This window comes from Rhinopithecus bieti, unplaced genomic scaffold, assembly GCF_001698545.2.
Source record: "Rhinopithecus bieti isolate Rb0 unplaced genomic scaffold, ASM169854v2 scaffold_4830, whole genome shotgun sequence".
NCBI lineage: Eukaryota > Metazoa > Chordata > Mammalia > Primates > Cercopithecidae > Rhinopithecus > Rhinopithecus bieti.
Window position 1 is genome coordinate 415,948 of NW_016804529.1, and position 6,000 is coordinate 421,947.

Here is a 6,000-nt window from a genome sequence, read left to right on the forward strand (position 1 = left end):
AGGCCCTTTGTGGAGGGGATGCTCGGCAGGTGTGACCCAATGGCGGCCTGGGGCGGGGGAAGGGGACAGGGACGCAGGCTGGAGTCTCGCGGAGATGCCTTCAGAACTCCGGCGTCTCCAGGGGCAGCGGCAGGGACTCAGCCTCCCCCCATTTCATTAACTGGAAAATAAACTAGAGCCACAAAGGGCTGAGGGAAGCGGAGGTCCCGGGTCCAGCTGCCGCGGGGTCGAGGGGCGAGGGGCGAGGGACGAGGCGCCGGTGGCAAAAGCACGGGAGGAGGCGCCGCCCGCTGAGGCAGCCGCAAATCCCTGGCCCGCAGCCCCCAGACTGCAGCCCCTCCCCAGCCTCAGATCCGCCCACCCCCTGCCCCCAGTTAGCACCGAGGAGCCCGGGGAGCCAGTGGACTTCCCGGAGCAAGAGGGAATTTTTGCCCTCGGAATCACTCCACCCAGCTCTGTGGACACAATGGGCCGTCAGATGGCGGGGAGGGGCGGGGGCAGTTCTACATCCTCCTTGGAGCCAAACCTTCTGTTCCTTGAACAGAACAGAGGCACATGGAGAGTGTAGCCCTGGGGAAATTGGGCTGGCCCAGGGGAACATGAGATTTTAAGAGAGATAAATGAGACTTTTTGTCTTCTGCAACCCCCCCTCCATCATACACAAAGTTCCTAGCTCTTCTTTTATTTTTTGGTGGGGGGGAGGGGGGGACTAAGTCTGGCTCTGTCGCCAAGCTGGAGTGCAGAGGCGCGATCTTGGCTCACTGCAACCTCCGCCTCCCAGGTTCAAGCGATTCTTCAGCCTCAGCCTCCCGAGTAGCTGGGACTACAGGGGCGCGCCACCACACCCAGCTAATTTTTGTATTTTTTTTTAAGTAGAGACGGGGTTCATTATGTTGGCCAGGATGATCTCGATCTCTTGACCTTGTGATCCGGCTGCCTTGGCCTTCCAAAATGCTGGGATTACAGGCATGAGGCAGCACGCCCAACCCCTAGCGCCTCTTTTTAAAGCTCCCACCCTTTTCATTTTGTCACTGGATCCCCTGAGCTGTGCTTCCCCAGTGCCATCCCAATACCACCCACCTCTGTCCTCCAAGCTCACCCCTTTCCTAGCAGAGCAGTTTCCACTGCCCTCCAGTTCCCTTCTGTATTATACTAATTTTCTAGGGCTACGGTAACAAAGTAGCACAGACTGGGTAGCTTAAACAACAATAGTGACTGGGCACCCTGGCTCATGCCTATAATCCCAGCACTTTGGGAGGCCGAGGTAGGTGGATCATGTGAGGTCAGGAGTTTGAGACCAGCCTGGCCAACATGGTGAAACCCCGTCTCTACTAAAAATACAAAAAATTTGCTGGGCGTGGTGGTGGGCGCGTATAATCCCTGCTACTTGGGAGGCTGAGGCAGGATAATCACTTGAACCCGGGAGGTGGAGGTTGCAGTGAGCTATCATGTCATTGCACAACAGCCTGGATGACAGAGCGAGACTCTGTCTCAAAAAAACAAAAACAAACAAATAGTTGATTTTCCCCTAGCTCTGGAGGCTAGAAGTTAGTTCCAGGTCAAGGTGTTGGCAGGGCTAGTTCCTTCTGAGGCCTCCTTGACTTATAGGCGGCCTCTTCTCTCTGTGTTCTCACATGGTCTTCCCTGTATGCATACCTGTGTCCTAATTTCCTCTTCTTAGAAGAACATCAGTTAGATTAGGACCCGCTTTAATGACCTCATTTTAACTTAAAGACCCTATCCCCAAATATCGTCAATTCTGAGATACTGGGGTTAGGACTTCAACACATGAATTCTGGGAGACCCAATTCAGCCCATAACGCCTTATATGTCTAGACAGTCTGCCATCAAATCCTACAGGTCACAGGATTACCTTAGACTGGATGCTGTGACATGCACCAACACACCCTAACACCTTTCCCACTTTTCCCTCCATATTCAGGCCATCTCAGAACTACCTGGCCACACAGGTCCATGTAAGCTGGCAAATATAACCTAGCACACAGGGTTACCAACCTCCTGCTCCCAAGAGCAAAGCTGGCCTCTGGTTTCTTACTCTGTGATTTGGGGGCTGCCTATTGTAGAATCATAGCTCTTCAGTGTCTTTGGTCCTTTAGAAATCTCTTCCCATCCCCTCCTGCCCCAATGTTTCAGTGCCTTTAAATCATGTATTTTGACTAGTTCAAAGTTTCCAAAAAATGACACAAAACTGAATACATCGAGGAATCTTCTTCTTACCACTTCCACCTACCCTGTTTCTTCCTCAACCCCATCCCTTATAGGGAGTAGGTTTAATTAGCTTCTGCTGTGTCTTCCCAGTGTTTCTTTGTGCAGACAGAAGCCCACGCAAATGCATATGTGTATATTCCTCCTTTCTTATACAAATGGTAGTATTCACTGATGTACCCTTTGCATTTTTCACTTAACCATATATCCAGGAGGTTTCCCCATTTCTATAGAGATGGCTTCACTTTTTTCTGTAATAAGTGCATAGCGTTTCATTATGTGGATATAAAATGATTTATTTAACCAATCCCCTGTAGACTTGGGTTGTTTCCTATGCCTGACCTCTTAAGAGGAGTATCTTGAAAACTTTAATCCACCAAGGTTTCCTAACACCTGTGAAATATCAGGGCCTGGGCGGAAGGCAGAAGGGACAACAGAAGGGATCCAAAAGTATAGGAGATGTGATCTCTGGCACTGAGTGTTTCAAATTAATGGGAAAGATATGGCTGCTCTGCTCTGAGGAGTCTTCTTTATGAAAAAGATCCCACAGAAACTCAGACCAGGCACATTTCTTGGATACTGCTTTACTGGTGCAAGACCTCTGGGACTGGTGGTATCACTGAGTTAAAGGGCTAAGATTAGAAGTAAACCTTAAAGGCCATTTTTTTTCCTGTTTGTATTAGTTATCACTGCTGTGTAACAAAATGTCACAAATATAGCAGCTTAAAACTGCTCACAGTTTTGTAGGTCAAAATTTTGGGCAGAAAGAAAGACATGGAAGCTGGAATACAGCAATGGGGAGAGGGGAGGTAGGTAATAAGTAGCCTGGTGGTCTAGAACTCATTATGCAGGGAGAAAGGGGAAGTAGTGGTGTGATCTCAGCTCACTGCAACCTCCACCTCCCAGGTTCTCCTGTCTCAGCCTCCCAAGTAGCTGGGACTACAGGTGGGCACTATCACACCTGGCTAATTTTTGTATTTTTAATAGAGATGGAGTTTCACTCTCTTGGCTAGGCTGGTCTCAAACCCCTGACCTTAAGTGACCCTCCTGCCTCGGTCTCCCAATGTGCTGGGATTACAGGCATGACCACCATGCCCAGCCTCTAAAATGTATCTTTTTCAGTGCTAATGATTGGAATGATGAAACATTCATTCTGTCTTCGTACCCTTTCCCTGTACCTAGCACAGTGCAAGGAAAAAAAGCAGACATTTAATAAATATTCGTGGAATTTAAATCACTGATGAGGAGCAAAAGAGAAGGCAGAATGGTGGGTGTAGATTCAGGAAGGGAGGAGGAGCTGGGAGACAAGCCAGGGCTGGGCCTATGGGGATGGGCTAGGGGGACAAAGAGCCACCCACCATCAGTACCCCAGCCTGAGCAGACTTGGCAGCCAAGCCCAGTCTAAGTAGCACTTTCTTGCTAAGTGTTCTGTGGGGAGGTGTAATGTGTCTCTATTTAAAATTAATTTTTCAGAATTGGAAGCCCTACTCTGAAAGGCAGTGCTCCCTTGGTGGCTTCTGGCAGGATTGGAAAGCCATAACTTTGGAGAGAAACACAATAAACCAGAAATTTCCTCCCAGGTGAGCAAGAAACTGCCTCTCTCCTTCTGAACAGAGCATTTTCCAGAACTTTGCTCATCAAGTAGCTGGTTTTTGAGTCATTTCTTCTGTTTGCAAGTGAACCGCATTCTAGTCAACTGTCTGTTCTTCTCTCTGATGGATGGGACAGAGGCCTAGGCAATCAACATATAAGAGAGAACACAGAAGTAATTTCTCTCTGGCTAGGGGCTATGTTTCTGTATTTACATGTGAATGGAGTAGCGTCTGATGTTGGAAAATTTGCAGTGCTTGCTGCCAATAAAGAAACACCACTCTGTGGTGGACTTTGGAGAACTTGCTCAGTTCAACAAATGTTTACAAAGGATGTAGGCGCTAAAACCACAAAGATTCATTCATTCATTCATTCATTCAACCAATATTTATTGAGTGCCTACTACATGCTAAGTGTTGTACTAGGCACAGAAGAAACAGCAGTGATAAAAGTAGAATCCCCCAAATCTCTGCCTTTATGAAGGGGAAATAAACAGTTAATATTATAAATAAGTAAAATGCATATTATGTTAGGTAATGATAAGTACTAAGGGGACTAAGAAGAAAGTGGGGAAATAACATATTTGGAGGTGGGAAGGGTTTACCAGGAAAAGACTCACTGAAAAGGTGACATTTAATAACAACTTAAAGGAGGTGAGGGAGTTAGACATCCAAAAATCTGGAGAAAGTATTCTAGAGAGGCCTCAGCAAATGTGAAGGCTGTGAGGTAGGAGCACATTTAATGTGTTTGAGTAACGGCAAAGACGTGGAGGTGTAACTCAAGCCCAGAGGATGAGGAGAATAGTAAATGATCAGAAAGGCAGTGGTTAGAACAGTGATTAGCAGCTATACAGGTCACTGTAGAGATCTGGGCTTTTCTATTTTTTTTTAGACAAAGTCTCGCTCTGTTACCAGGGCTGGAGTGCAAGTGGTACCATTTCCGCTTACTGCAACCTCCGCCTCCTGGGTTCGAGCGATTCTCATGCCTCAACCTCCTGAATAGCTGAGTTTACGGGCACGTGTTACCATGCCTGGCTAATTTTTGTATTTTTAGTAGAAATGGGGTTTCACCATGTTGGCCAGGCTGGTCTTTAACTCCTGACCTCAGGTCATCCACCTGCCTTGGCCTCCCAAAGTGCTGGGATTATAGGAGTGAGCCACTGCTCCTGGCCGACTCTGGGCTTTTAATACCAATAAGATGTGCTACCAATGGAAGGTTTGAGCAGAGGGATGATCGCGATATGGCCTGACTTATGCTTTAACAGAAACACTTTGGCTGCCATGTCAAGGATAGAGGGCAAAGGGAAAGGGGCAAAGGCAGAGAGCCATGGGGGGGACCACTCAACCATCCGTGAAGAGTGACTTGAGTTAAGATGAGAGCGGGGGTCTGGATTTCTCTTGAAGACAGTATGGACATGATTTATTGATGATTAGACGTGAGGTAAGAGAAGAGCAAAGTCGAGGGTGATGCCTGCGATCTCAGCCTGCACAACTGGAAGGATGAAGGCAGTGCTATCTGTTGTGACAGAAAAGAAAGCAGTAGGAGCAGGTGGGGGGCACGAGGAAAGAACAGTAACTTGTTTTTCTTGACATATTAAGTTTGAGGTATCTCTTAGACACCCAAGTGGAGAAAGTTACTATATAGTTGGATAACAGAATGTAGAATTCAGGAAAGAATATTCTGAGCAGACTTGGGAGTCATTAGCATATAGATGGTATTTAAAGCCATGAGACTGAATGAGATCACCTAAGATGTGAGTGAGTGTGGATAAGAAAAGAGAAGAGGTCTGGGGATTGAAATTGGGGGTGCTCCAATCTTTGGAGGTCAGGGAGAAAAGAAGGAACCAGCAAAGGAGACATTGAAGGAGAATGGAGACAAACTCAGGGGAGGGTGGTGTCCTGGAAACCAAGGGGAGAAAGAATTTCCACGGGAAAAGAGTGGTCAGCTGTGTCAAAGACTGCAACCTTCCAGGTGGGGTAGTGGGGGCTAAGGCCTGCCTGAAGTGGGTTCGAAAAAGAATGTGAGGAAAGACATGAGAAACAATGAGTATGGACAATGGTGTGAGACATTATGCTGTATAAAGAAGGAAATAAAAGGGTGGTAACTACAGAGGGAAGTGGGGCCAAGATTTTTTCTTTAAGATTGGAGAAATAAGGATGAATATGGTATGGTTTATTCTCAAGT